Source organism: Oculina patagonica, chromosome 12 (genome assembly GCF_052425735.1).
Source record: "Oculina patagonica isolate OP01 chromosome 12, crgOcupat, whole genome shotgun sequence".
Classification (NCBI taxonomy): Eukaryota; Metazoa; Cnidaria; class Anthozoa; order Scleractinia; family Oculinidae; genus Oculina; species Oculina patagonica.
Window position 1 is genome coordinate 8,248,250 of NC_135769.1, and position 15,888 is coordinate 8,264,137.

General features: G+C 37.4%; 1 protein-coding gene across 1 annotated transcript in view; it reads left to right on the forward strand.

Moving 5' to 3' along the window:
- The window catches only part of LOC144633238 (uncharacterized), a 66,324-nt gene that overhangs the window by 47,757 nt on the left and 2,679 nt on the right, over positions 1-15,888 (forward strand). The window lies entirely within an intron of this gene.

Sequence of the window (15,888 nt, forward strand, 5' to 3'; positions counted from 1 at the left end):
GCATATGCTTCTGATTTTAACCCTGAAACTTTGTACTGTGGTCGTAAGTCCTGACACGTGCTCGGTGTAAAATGACGACTGCTATTTACTAGATCGTTTGTTTGAGTTTATCTTTCACCTACTTATTCTCCGCCTTCGAAGTAATCAACAGGATATTCCTCGACAAAACTGACGAAAAAAGACGAGTATTTCTGGTTTGAAATGAAACATATATTTTGGCCACTTAAATACAAAGTTGATAATATTGTGAAATCAGTTGGTGTTTTATATTGCCCAAATTTACTCGAAAAGGCAGAGGTCATAGCATTGCAAAACTGTTCAGTTTCATCACATCACGGTTCCTTTTATCAGTGATCCTATTTTCCATTCCCTTTCATGTTCTTGTTGACCTTCTTCAAAGAGTAAATATTTATTGAATAGGTTAGGTGTGCAAGAAGACTAAGAACTGCGAACAATTATTCAATGCGATCGTATATTTAATTAAACATTGGCACGCCTTAAAGTGCCAGTGGTGGAAAAAAATGGCGTATGGTTGAAAACGAGGACTATTTGCTTGTAGCTGTTTTGCTTTTGTGGCGGATTGAAGGGGGGTGGGGCGGATTTCTAAATCCGCCCGTTTTTGTTTTCACTTGTCTCAGATGCTAAGAGACCAATATTCCTGTTCTTATGAAACACGTTTGGTTCAACACTATTTAATGTACATAACATATCCAACCTATTTATAGATAAGATTTAAGGCTCCCCTCCCCAATCCGACCTTAAAGGACAGCGTGGTTGGAGGAGGTAAAAAACTCTTAACTCCAAAAAGTACCTGCCAAAAAGAAATAGGTCTTGGAGGGGGAGAGGGGGCAGTTCCTGTTTGGTACTTGTTAACTTACACGAGGTAAATTATTAAGTGTAATTCGTTTAATTCATGAAACAGACATGTTATTTAAGGGTTATTACATTTTGCGTTATTACATTATGCGTTAGAAAATGTATAACATTTTGCATTAACAGGTATTACATTTTGCGTGAACAACTTTATTACATTTTGCGTTAATTTTATTACATTTTGCGTCAGTATATATTACATTTTGCGGCGATTGTTATAACATTTTGTGTTAGTATTACATTTTGCGGCGATTATAACATTTTGCGGCGTAACAGTCGCTTAAAAATGCATCTCGCCCTTTACCTATCATCTGGTTAACGAGTTTAAATATGTCTGTTCTTGAGCACCGGCTTCAAATGAGCCCTTTTTAGTCACTAAGATTAAAGCCGGGTTTACACAGACAATTTTTATGTGACTTGCAAATATATTTGGTCGTGTTTATGACACAAGAATTATTTGTCAACAGTTAAAAGTTAATTGCGTCAGTAATGACCTTGAAAGCAGAGATACACACAGAGATACGCGCACAATGCTCAGTGGGAGTTTGGGAGATCGGGGACCACATATGCCTTCGCAATATTTGCCCAATTGTACGTGATTCTACCTTCCATCCACGACTGTGATAAGGGAAGAGTAAGCAATATTTTGACCTTGTACGTGCTATGCCAACGCAGCCCAAAAATGGTACTAATGTGTTTTTATGTACATGCATAAACATAACATCTTATTCCAAACACAGTTAAGCCAAGTGACTCAATTTTTACCAGACCAAATGATTTCCTCTTGAAAGCGCACTTTTCATTTCTCGCTGCGGTCTTGACATGAGTATTGTTTTTTTTTTTTTTGATTAACGCCAACTTGTTGTGCCATAACTAATGGAACATTCATGATAATAATTGCTCTCATGATACCTTCCACTCACGACAACCATTAGATAAAAACACGTATATAACAAATGTAACACGTGTGCGAAGAATAGGAAATTTTTAAACGTTAAGTTTTACGTTAGGCCTTATGCGTCGCATGGCGCAAAAAGGTCTGTGATGACGTTTTAGTTTGTGAAGACAGGACGTAGTATATTTAATGAAGCTACATTGACAGGGCGCGCTATACCAAACACACTTTGGCCGGAATGACTTAGAGTATTTACTAGACCCGCGCTCGTGTTTTCTTAAAAGCGCGCTTTTCCTTGCTATGGTCGAAGGGGCTTTCTTTCATTAAAAATAATACGTGCAGGCATACAACCCTTGGTGATTTCTGATGTTGACTCCAGGCGGAGCTGCGCTGTAAATATTTTCTGATGTACCGATTAACGCTCTTTGGATTTCTGAATTCAAAAAATTAAACCTGCCCACTAGGGAATGCTTACATGTATCCCTTTTATCGACTTTTCCGAAGTGGTCATACACTTGTGCGGGAAAAATGTCTGCTTATAAGTCCTTAAGTGTGATTCTTTGTGATTCTTTAGAATTATCTCCTGAAGGGTCATGCCGTGGCACCAATATCATGCTTAATATATTTACTGGCTTTACTACTGTATACGTCTTAAATATACTATTTATCGCCACTTTTTGGGCCGAACTTTGCGTTAACCACCTTGATGACACTATTATGTTCTATTTTTTTCCTCGTTGAAAAATGTTTCGAAATCGAATTAATTAATATATTGATGGTTATAAGAGCAAACAAATTATGCTCCTTACTTCAAAACAAATAAATTATTAGTGCAACACGATATCTATCATCAAGTTAAACTAATTTTCCCTCAAAAAACAATAAATAATGACATATAACTGAATAACAAAAAGTACACCCTGGGGAACTTGGACTATGAACCAAGCGAGCCTGCTTGTTCTCTCTCTATCCGCAAGTGCATTTATGCAGACCACATTCGTCCTTTTCTTTGAAACAGAATAAATTTTCTCCCAGTCGTTCGGTGGTCTTAAATTCTTCACAATCGCCATAGCAGCTCTTCTTTGGGGGAACTTGAAAGTAATTTTCTTTACCTTAAACTGCTGAAACTCTGGATGTAACATACAGTCAAGCCGCGTATTTCCTGTGTATTAAATCCGAAGTCCAAGTAATCCAACTCACTTTGGCCTTTCGTGATAGCTACAATACTATCCTAAGGTGTAGGTGTAAGAACCCTAATGAACGATATTTTACTGCATAAAATTCCCCCTTTTTGTCTCGTGTTACGTCGCGGTCACGTCGTGAACGACGTGACCGTGACGTAACACGAGATTATCCGAGTAGACTTGGTAGCTCACAATAGTGCTTTGTGTAAGACCTCTCGTAAGGTAACGAAGTGATAAAGTAGCAAGGAAACAAGGTAAGAAATAGCCATATTTACATAGATACATTTTGCTGATAAGATGCACCGGGATGCTGTTCTTCGTATTGCGCGTTTTCTCTTGTCGAGTTTTAAAGTGCTTATTTACGCGTGTGAGACATATAGTGTAAATGTTTGCATTATGAGGTATGTGTATAATGTAATATATTACATGAAGTACTATCTTTAGTAATACCGCCAAATCTGATAAGGAGATTTTATCTCACATATGTTGCTTAAATAGGTAGTTTTTTACATGGAAAATGAATTTATCTTTACGGTAGGTTTGTGTTTTGATATTATATTTGCGGTGGGAATTGTTAAAAGATGAATTAGAAGATAAAGCTGTTGTCAAATTTCTGTTTGCGTTACAAGAAAACCATTTTGGCGCGTGTTAGGGTAAAGGGTTGTTGACGTCAGAGCAGTTTTCAGATATGTCAAATAATGTGTCAAAAGGAGAATATTAAATGAAGTTATCACGCAAACAGAAATATTGATGTGGTATCTCATCTTCGGCTTTGTTCTTAAACAGGATTGCTCCTTACAGAATAATACAGAACTGTAGGTATGTCGACAATATGTCAGAAAAAAAAAAAACTTTTTTTGTCGTTCCAATCTTTTAGATTCGGATTTCAAAGATGTAATAGACCGTAATAGTCGAACCAGATGTGTGCCTTTACTAGCTGGTGCAAGTTGAAATTTGCGCTGATTAAACTAGTTAAAAAACAACTTGTAGATCCCTTGGACATTTTTTTCCTTGCGTGTGTTCAATTCGAGTATTACACTAAACCATTTTGGAAAACAGTTCAAAATTCCCTGAATTCCCCCATTCACTAAGACACATGCTAAAGGTCAACTCGTCGCAGTATTAAAGAAAGACACAAACAAGAAGCCCTGTGGCTTTATAGACGTGCCTAGTAGCGTTATTTCCTTTTTTGCGTGACAACCGATATACGAATACGATACTTTGCCGCCAGTAAGGTCAAAGGCTGCTTGCTTATTTACACCGCTTTGATGTCTGTTTCCTTTCTTACACTAAACCGCATAAAATATAACTTGTCTCTTTAACTTATATCTTGTACAAGCCCTTTCTAATTGTCTGGTTCTATTTTGCTCTGTGGTCTAAGAGAGGATTTCTTGTTGAGTTAAATGGTTCATACAAAATGAAAAAATGCGTATTACGCTAAGGTAAACAAAATTCCTGTTCCCGATATCATCTAAGCAAATGTCTGTTTTCTTTCTAATACTAAAAACTCGTAAAATATAACTTGTCTCTTTCGTTTATATCTTGTACTAGTCATTTCTTATTGCCCGGTTCTATTTTGTTTTGTTGTCTAAGTGAGGATTCATTATCGAGTTAGACCCATGCAAAATGCGTATTACGTATGTAGTTAAAATCCCTCTTCGCCATCATTCCTGCCTTATCTGAGCAATTAATGTCAAGTGGCAGATGACGTAGAAAGAAAAACCAGAGATTACATTATCTCCGTCCCATATCCCTTCCCCCATCCAGGCAATTTCAAGGGGCTGATGAAAGATGACCCATTCTAACCTAATCAGAATGCGTCTGCCTCCTTCACAGGCTTTTCCAAGGCCGCGCGGATTTTGGAGAGTTTTGGAAAGAGGCAGGGATTTTGAGCGAGCGCGAAGCGCGAGTGGTGGGTGATGGGAAGGGGGAAAATATAGAAGTTTTATATTTTCTTCATTCTGGAATAATGCATATAGGTTTTGGAAATTTAGTTATGATAAAAAATTTTCTGTATATTATAAAATGTTATTTATGTGTGGTGTATTGGAAAGATTCCTGGTCCTATGGCCTATTGTTAATTTCGGTGAAAACATGACGGTGAATAACAGGGAATGTTATGATTGTACTTCGTTTTCACAACTTAGAAATAGGTTACGTGCAGTTGGTCTTGTTCCTTGTGATTGTGGTAGACTGCAAAACAGTCGTTTGTTCTCTTAAGTCGTTGAAAGGCGCAATGCGCCGAACGTTGTGAGCCTGCGAGGCGAGAAAAAAACTTTTAGCGTCTCTCCCCAGTCCCACTCACAGTTTTACATTGGCGCCAGACCTCTCGCTGTCGTACTAAGATATTATACAGGCCCGTAACCAGGATTTTTCATGGGAGGTGTGTATGAGCGACTGTGGCACGAAATCTTGAGCGCCGCAGGCGCGTTAATGTAGGGGGGAGGGGTCTGGGGGTATCCTCTCCCAGGAAATTTTGAAAAAATAGGCATTTCGTGCGTTTTGAAGACAGTTTGTTAGGAGAAAAGGCAGGTAAAAGTGAAGAAAACGACGACAATAATTCTAGTACATTTTTAAATTCAAATCACATTTTTCGAAACAGAACCTCAAAAACGTAGTTTACAATTTATTTAGCTAAAAATGACAGCAGCACATAGAAGGAAAACAGGAAAAAGATAGGTCTCTTCATTTTAGTGTCAAAATGGTTATTACATAAATCAGTCAGAGTCGGTTTGTTGATCTTTTAGTATTGTCCTTGGGTGTTTCGGAGCCCAACAAGTACCCAGTCTCCTCTCTTTTGGCAGCGCCTAGGAATGGCACTTCGAATGGTTCGACTATGAAGGACATTAGGTAGAATGTATCGTTGAATTTAACCTATAATCACACAAATTGGTCTAAAATATACCACACGAATCTTCAAATGGTGGATCTTCAACCCAAAGGACCATATTGAATGTAAATAGTCGAAGTACAGAAATACCATTTCCCTTTATTTATTTATTTATTTATTTATTTATTTATTTATTTATTCATTTATTTATTTATTTTAATATATATATATATATATATATTTTTTTTTTTTTCACAATGAGCGGACTTCCAAGGCTCGTGGGGGGGGGGGGGTGCGAACGCACCCATCGCACCCCCTCCCTACGGGCCTGTTATACAAAGACCGAGTGCGTTACATGCGTTCGCAAAAGATACGACTAGCTGCAGTCTATGATTGTGGTGGAAATGGAGACTGTTTTCGTTTTTCGAAGTGTTAGTCATCAGATATTTGACTCGGTAGCAAGTCATTTGCTGCCCTGAGCGCCGATGGCGAATAGGGAAGTAAGTAATTAAGTATGAAAGTACCGAATCGTAGTGCGTTTTAGATAGTGCGTTTTGTAGTTGTTGAATACCTTAGAAATCATTGCGAAGATTTTGTTGAGTTTTTGGAAGGGCAGTCTTGGTTTGACTATTTGAGTAGAATGTGTAGAAAGGGCACATGGTGCGATGCTCGTATAGCACAGGCTGTTGCAAATGCTTGAGAATGAAATTTGAGAATTAATATTGTAGAATCCGGAGATGGTTTTTCTGAGCTTATATGATTGTTAGCAACGGGTGCTACTTTACTGATCTGAAACACGAGACAGCCCAACGGGCACTTTGATTAAATTTTAAACCGTTGTTATTATGATTCGGAAATAAGCTTTAGTGTCGTCAAATTTTAGGGTAAACAGGAAGAAATTTGCTTCTTCAGGTCTTCTCAGACGTGACATCTCCATGACACCTCCTCTTTGATATTTCAATAAATGTTGCCTGCTGCATATAAAATTAGGTCCTAATGGAACACCGTTGTCTTTACACGATAAGAAAACATCACGCAAATTGAACACAATTTAGTTTGTCAGCGTAACACTAAGGTAATGATGAACACTGTGGTGAGGATATTACTGCTGCAACTTTCAATCCGAAGTGGTGAGTAAAGTTGAAAAGGTTTCTTTCATACAGAGATTTTTAAATTCTTTTAAAAAGAATATTTAAATCGGTGGAATGATCTACTTGCGTCATTTTAATGTCTTGATTCCAAAAAGTTAATTTCGAAAATACGATAAATATTGGTGTTATTCTATCAAATCAAGAACACGATTTAACGAGGGTTTTTTGCTACAGAGAAGAATATTACGTTCTACAATTCTAGTTGGCAGAAGACTCAATTTATTTGTGCCGTTTTTCCTCTAATGTAAATACGGGGTCGACAAGTTTTTCTGCTTTTTATATTGGCTTTCTCGACCTCATTATCGGTTCGCCTACTGGGTCACATAACATTAACGCTAACCGACCCTTGAGCCACGATGAACATCCTTGAACGAAACATTGAAGACCTTTTTTTTTGATAAATGGAACAATTTTATCTAATGTTCGATCGTACTTTTTAGTTGGCGTATAAATGATTTTCTTTCTCCTTATTAATTAACAGATGTGAATATAAAAAATATTTCATGCAGATTACATAAAGATGATATTAAAAAAATCACACACAAAAACGCATACATGCGGGTCATTTACTTCGAAAACAGTACACTGCATCTGACATATAAGTGTCAAAGAGTTGAACTTCCATTTTTTATTAAGGCTGTGCCATTTCGTATCCTATTTTTTTTATATTGCCACAATTGCCTTTAGTCTCATTATATATACAACAGTTTCATTGATAGCCATTAAAAGGTATCAAAATGTAAATTTGGTTGGCTATTTTAAAAAAAAACACTGCATCAACAAAAACACTGGGTCATAGGCACAAAAGTAAAAAGAGAACTAGTCAGATAAAGAAAAAAGTAGTGAATCAACCAACACATTGGGCTTGAAGCGCAATTCACGTACCTATATACCTTTATTTTGAAGGAAACTGGACCCTTGATTGGCATAACTTGCCTGAGTGACACGCGACCGTCTCATTAAACTCCTATTTGCTTAAAAAAGCAGCTGTGTTGATGGTCAATAATTCATTATTTTCAAATGCTAGCTGTTTGCATTTTTAAAAATTTATTAACATATTGTAGAAATGTAGTACGATACTCCATTTTTAATTACCACTGAACGATTACTGTTTGAACGCAAGTATTGTTCAGTAAGTACTGCCTGTTCAAATGGGCTATTTCCTATTTTCACATTACTTCATATCTGACAGAATAAAGTTTTTTTGGTAAACGTTTATCAATAAGGACACTTTGTGATAATTATCATAAGGAGCTTGCATCTCATGCATTAGTGGTCAATCCTAAGCATATCGCAGCGTTTTTGTCCAAATTTTACTCAACTTCCAAAACCATTTTTGAAAAAAAAAATCGCTTTTTTTTGATAGAAATAAATTCGTAGCATTCCAATTAAGTGATCATTAAGAACGGAGTTTTTTGACGTGCCAAAAAAACATGCAGATAGTTAATAGTTTCTTTCATCTTTTACTATTAGTTTTATTCGCCTTCGATGATACGAGCTGTCTTCATTCAGTTCTATTTCTTTCAGATGTTGCCGAAATACATCACGGCAAAATTTTCGTTTCCTTCTTTGTATTTCCGCTGCTTTTCTTGGTCAAGTTGAAAAATTAAAACCAATTTTCCATCCTGTATTTTCATCTGCAATTTTCAGAAGGGAAAGGACAGCCACCATTTAACAAACGGCATCCTGACCACATCAAAAGCGTTTCTCCATTTGTAGGCTCGAATTAAATTGCTTGTCGAGTAGTTCGCGCTGGGAGAAGTAGACAGCGATAGACTAGCTTCACAAAAGTAAAAACAATACTTCCCAAAGACAACAACAAAGAATTTTTTTTAAATGAAATTTACAGATAATAAAAATAACTATATATTTGTAAGCATTTTTTCCGATGTTCGTTTATTTTCCATTGTACTTTCTGTATTCTTTTTTTTTCAACTATTGTATTTGTCTATTTATAAGATTTTTTTGTATTGAAATAAATAAATAAATAAATAAGTAATAATAAAAAAATTAATTAATTAAAGGGTACCAGGGCTAACGAAAGGGCTAAAAATGTCACGGAGCGGGATTAAAGTAAATTGAATGTTGAAAGCGGTGGCACAAAAGGGTCAAAACGTACTAATAGACACACTAAGGACATTGACATACGTACGTACACAGCAATTTTTAGGATAGGATTTTTAGGATTTTTAGCTGTGGAGAGTATCATTAATGTGTTACAGAACCGAAACAAATAAGCCAGCGCCGGTTTCGATCCTTAGGATTGGAACATGCTTTATCCCGGCTACCTTTTGCCAGCAACAATGATTATATGCGAAACATAAATGTAACTCAACTGAAAAGAGTAGGCCACATTTAATCGGCGCACATGCTACGTACATGTATTCCAAATATGGTACGTAGTATATTTGATGCACCTAGATAAACAGAACACCGTTTTAAAAACACTAACACTAAAATGGCTCATCGCTTTAAAAAGATACGGTGCACGTGTTTTGTGAGAAACGCTTTCCTCATTGTTCCCCAATTGTTGGGGTATAATTCTTCGAGGAGGTATGATTTTGAAAACGTCAGCCTGTTTTGTTTCAAGACTAATTGAACATTTTTCATTCAACTACTTTTGTATTTTCATCTCGCATCCGGTTGGTGGCGAAACAATAAGCATTCTACAGGTTCTTCTAATTACACAAGGTTTCTTAGTAATTAAACAATATTATGAAGAAAAGAGGTTGGAAAAAAATTATCCGTTCCTGCTTTAAATGCCAGTTTATTGTGCAGATGGACGTTTTAAATCCTGTTTAAAGACAAAATAAAATTCGTGCGAACTCCTTCCCTTAAGCCTGCCTTCAATCAACGGGCTACCAGTTTCCGAACTAAAAAAACTTCTTGCAAAGGGGCTAAGATCAATTAAGAGGAAGAGGAAGAAAGTAGGAGACGCCCACGCATGTAAACTGAGAAGATCCGCGAATGGAGTTGCCCGGGTGATATCAAGAGTAAGGGTCAAAATATAGCCCTTTACAAGGTGAATAGTAGTACTTATTAATAAGACATGCGGGAGACTTCCAAACTAATCCTTTAAAGAACTGGGAGTTGATTTCAGATTTAGCGTATGGCACTGTTTTGGGCGCTAAAACTGTTTTTCTTTTTAAACCTCGCCTTTCCTTATTTTAATTACTCCATTTGTGTTCAGTTTTAAATAATAATGATAACAACTATAAACACATTAAAGTTACTGGTTTCAAAAGTAAAGCCGTCTCTTCCAGCGCTTATGTTTTTCCTTTCTTCGATGAGGCCATGCACTTTCGCGAGGAAACCGTGCTTAACACGTAGATGACCAAGTGGGAATTCTTTGAAATGATCTGCTGATAGTTGGCAATTTTGGTTGTAATTTGTGCCTTTCTAATAAGTACACCTAAACGGGAAAGATTTGCAATTATTACGATAAAACTGATCCAGAAGGACCATGTCCATCGCACTAATGTCGTCTTTAGTAGCTTACCGCTACGTCCTTTCTTCAAATACATTATACTTTTTTTCACTTGTTTCGGTTTTTGTTCTTTTGAATATATTCAATACCCCGTATGAATTACTCTTCCAAACAATTTGGCAACTCGTTTTAGGTTGAACATGAGAAGGGAACACGTGAATCAAAGAAACATACTCGTTAAAACTCTGAAGATAACAAACACTCTTAACCGGCTTTCTGCCTGCTTATAGCGAATCCGAAATCGAAATAATCTTATCCACATTTCTTTTTTTTTTGAAGGTATAATAGAAAAGCCAGGGGAAAAAAGAAATAAGAACATGGGGATTTAAAGTGGCAACTTCCACATTGTGGCTCTTCCGATCCCACTGATTCTAGTTCGAATTGGAATTTAGTAGTGTTGGTTTTTACGAAGGAAAGAAAACAGGAGAACCCGGAGAAAAACCCTCGCAGCAAGGAGGAAAACCAACAACAAACTCAACCCACATATGACGCCTGGCCGGGAATTGAACCCGGGCCACATTGGTTGGAGGCGAGTGCTCTCGCCACAGCGCTTTCGATATATAAATTTTCTACTCCAAGAAACAAAATCAGACGGAGCCAGCGAAGTACAGGCATGCGTACGATGTTTTTAATCTCTCTTTTTTTTTTTTTCAAAGCCCTTGATATAAGCTTGTTTAGCTTTTCTTCTTAACAAATTCAATTTAAGGAAGACAGGAAGCCCTCTTTCTTCTTCCTGTCTTCGCTAGCGTGACGTCTCCATGACTCCTCCGCTTCACTTTTCTAACAGATGTTCCTCTACTGCACGTATAATACAATATTTATGCATACTTCTGCATATCTAATTGATGTCAATGGCTACCTTTGTCAAGCATTGTAGGAGGAAAACATCACGTTAGAAAAACACTGCAGTTTTTTTTACGTAAAACTTAAGTAATGATGAACACAGTGGTGGGAGTGCTTTTAATGCTGCAACATTCAGTGCGGAGTGGTGAGTAAAGTACTAGTAGTTTTTTACCGCAGAACATTTTTAGAGTGAGTATACGAGTCGGTGGATTTACTTGGCGCATCAGAAATAGCTTAAAATTTCTTATGGGGTTTTGGCACTTTAAATTTTACGGAAATGCTAGTTCTTCGAGCAGAGAACACTAAGCTGTCCTGTTGTTTAAACTTTTGGAAGGGAAAACAACCTGCAATGCCGGAAACTTACAGCTACTTATGATCAAATATCGAACGATAAACTGAGTCATGTACAGTCAAACATATAATACAGACACCAAAGAGAAATAGACTGCCCGAGGTGTCTATTGGACGATGGAGGTGTCTATTATAGCTGCAGAGACTGTATAAATTCTTGTTTTCTGCGACCAAGTGCTGTGTCCTTAATATTGAAGTGAAAGTATTATGAGGGTGTTTTTAAGGAGAAATTCGACGGTAACTTATAACTACGAGCAAATATGAGCTATGCAAATTTTTATGACAACTACCACGCAAGGGAAAAAGGAAACGCTTTTACAACAGACAGAACACACGTACAAAAATATTCTATAGACAAATGCGCACAAAATGAACATAAAACTATACGGATAAATGAAGGAATTTCAAAAAAAAGCGAACGTGTCGCGGTATCGATTCTCAAACAATAAACCAAAACGGCGTAGCGACGAGGTTTTAGCTCTGCTGCAAAGAAGAAAATTTTAGGTTATACGATAGCTTTACAAGATGAATAGATCAATTCATGCAATTTCCTCTGATAAAGAAAAACACGGCGTTTTCTGCTTTCTACCACATTACCGCTAAATTATTGACAGGAGAGCCACAACGAACAACCAAACAGGTCACTGATTGATCGACTTATTGAAGGCTGCATTCAAACTGTTTATTTAAGAAAAGACATCAGTTCATATTTCGTTATTCCCTGATAAATTAAGATAAAAACACGGAAAATGCAAATGAACAAAGTTACATGCAGATGTGTGTTGGTTAAAATTCCAACATTGCTTGCGCCAAAATTAGGTTGAAGCGTTTTGCTAACGTTCAGGTCACATATACCTCTTACTAACAAAACGCGGAAGGCGTCATGGGAGAATGTCTCGACATCATGAATCAAGTGCAACGAGGTCTCCCAGTACGGTCCAAGGCGAGCTTGGTTAATAAGAGATTTATTACAACGATCAGTTAAATACTTAGAAAACACTGGACCGGCAATAAGCACTCTGCTTGGATGGTTTAAGTTACTGGTCCGGCCAGCCGTCTAAGTCGTGTAATAACTATTTTAAAATGCCCCTCTCAGAAGCCCTTCTTTCCAGCAAAAAGAAGAGTGCTCACGAGAATTTAATCCCTTATATAGTCACAATTACATCTATCAATTTGCAAAACGTTTTCCCAATTCGAAAAACCGAGTTTTACTGCAATTTACAAAAGGAGAAAATGCAAAAGTATAATCTCAGCTAGAAAGGCCGGCCTATATTATTGTTTCAGTTATTCCTCTTGGAGTGTGATGAAAAACTGCATTTTTATTGAGTGTAAAATATCACCTTGATCTTTTGCGTATGAAGGGAAATATAATGCCACCAAGTACGTCAAGGATACTTATCAAATTATAACAAGTAACAGACAAACTTATATTTAAATATTTTACGCAAAAGAAGTATAACTTACTATCTAGTATTTATATGAACACAAGGGCATAGGATGAAATATGCTACATTTTATTTAGATGCCAGTGCAACTTATTTTTGAATTAAATTAAACTAAATTAAATTAAATTACAATGTTTAGAGAGGATGCCACATTAGCTCCAGCTGGTTATCATGTAGGTCTTCTATCCAGATCGCGTTGGAATCTGGAAATGTCGTTTTTTTCAGGAGGGAGGAAAACCGGAGAACCCTAAGACAAAACCCTTGGAGCAAGGCGAGAAGCAAAAAAACAAACTTAAACCACATAATTTATGGCACCTGGTCGAAATCGAACCCGGGCCACATTGGGTGGGAGGCGGCCGCCCTCACCACTGCGCCAAAACTCCCCAGAGAGAATAAAATTTGCCCGTCCTCTAGTCTCGTCTGAGTAAAAAGCCTGACAAAACCACCAATATGTGGTTGGAATGTTCTGATTGTTTACTGATTACTTCAATCGGCAAAGACTAATAATCCCAATGAAAAAATTTTGAGTTGGAGTTTCTTTGGCCGGATACCGGTACCGTTCGGAAATTGGACAACATACTTTTCTTTCCAAACAGACCATAAAACCAACTCTTTTTATCGTTTTCCTGACTTCGCGTGAGGCAAATAACAGACTTAACGAAACTACTTTAACCTACAGGTCTAGCAGATAATTGCTTCGCAAACCCTGTAGGAATTTCTGACGAATTCAAAATACCTGATGATCGACTGACAGCGTCTTCCTATTATGACGATGGATACCAACCCGCTTACGGTCGACTCAACGGTACCAGGGGTGATGGCTGGTGTGCAAAAGAATCTACAAGGTACGACGACTGGATACAGGTCGATCTTGGGAAAACGATTAAAGTTTGCGGTGCTGCTACTCAGGGTGACATCAATGCTAACGAGTGGACCACAGCCTTCAAGCTGTCTTACTCATCCGATGGAAACACTTGGGCAACATATAGTGATGCAAATGGCACAGAAATGGTAAGAAGGTGTATAGTGGCTAACATCAATTTTGGTTGGAATAAGCGTACCTGAAAATATGTCAATAAAGAAAGAAATTCTGTCGCGTAGTGAATATCTGGAGTACCTTAGAATGCTGTAAAAACAGTCAGACGTTTCAGAGATAACCCCTTTATCAATATACCCACCAAAACCCCCTCAATTTGCAGCGCATACTACGATCAGAATTGGAATGACTGTTTGAGTTCAATTTTATTGAAACAGAAGCAAAACAGTGGAATCGTTATGCCAAACATCGCTAGCAGTAAGTCTATTAAGGAATACTGCATCGATGTTTTCTGGGAACTTGTCTTTATTATAATTGGGTACGTATATTATTTTTCTAAAAGGAATTTCAAAGACAAGGTAGAGGCAACACAACTGACCAACACAAGTTACCAGTGCCCGTATCTGCACGGTACTTCCGCTTCAATCCAACTGATAACGAGGGATGGAACTGTCTAAGGGTGGAACTGTACAGCACTGAGCGTAAGTTGTCATGTTGGTCATGCACCTTCGTTTATTAATACGTAGTTACTGATCAATTAGTTTTAGCTCTAAGATTTTGTTGATTTTTTTAGCTCTGGGAGAGAATGGTGGTTATTCGAAGTGGAGTCCTTGGACTCGATGTTCTGCAACTTGTGGTGATGGAGTTCGCTTCCGAAACCGTTCTTGTACAAATCCCCCTCCGGGTCCTTATCATAAGGATTGCTCTCACTTGGGAAGTAACAACCAGACGGTAGAATGCAGCAATGTTAAGGACTGCCCTCATCGAAGAAATAACACTCAGAAAGCAGAATGCAACAATTCAAGTTGTACAGGTACAAAACTTGCGTTATGTTGCGTTACGTGCAGCTGATACATGTTCTTAACATTGCTTAACGAATTTAAATTCTCGACTCCTGCAGAAGCAGAAAGCTTTTGAAAATATATGGAAACACCCTTTGCTGAATGTTGGGTCGCCGCGGTCTCCAAGAATGCACATAAAGTTCTCTTAATCTTGTGCATTGTTCTGAAAAGCCGCAAAGTAGAACTTAGAGCAATTCCGTTAAGAAGTCGCAGACCCTGATCTAAATATCGTTTTCTATTTTAAAAAGTTACACATTTTTTTAAACAGACGCGTCGTATGTACGGTTTCGGACAAAATCTGTTTGTGTATTCGTGCTAACGAAATTTTGGGTCAAACGAGATTGCCCGTGAAACCCGTAAGACAGGAGCTGAGCGAGATTATTATAATGCGGAGTTGTGCGTTGCTCATTGCTTCAGATGCCTCTTCAACTCCAAGAACAAAATTTGTTGTGATCCCAACATCAGTAAGAGCCGCTGTGTAAATGAGGTACCTTATATAACTGTAAGGTTACATCACCCTTAAATCTACAGGACCATTTGCTGAATAATAAGCGGCCTCGTACTCATGCAGTGGACAATGCTAATTATAACTGTTCTACTATTAAGCCTTCGAGGTAAAATTTTGTATCCTTAAAACACTAAAAAACGATAACTTGATACAAGAAACTGGAGTTTGGGTTTACCTAACATGGAAGGTGTTTTCTACCTTATTTACTAATGACCATTATTGTTATTTATTCGTAGTCACAGATGTCCTTAAGAGTACGCACAAAGAGTCAAGTAAGTAGAATTTGTTTAAACTTTGCAAGTCAAAACCTTCTTCTGCTTAGATAGTTCCAAGTCATGCCATAAAAGCAAAAAAATGCAACTGAATTAAACGCAAACCAAAAAATATTCGTCTTTTTCAAGGTTCTCATCACACTATTACTTATCTTTCCACGTCGATTGGAA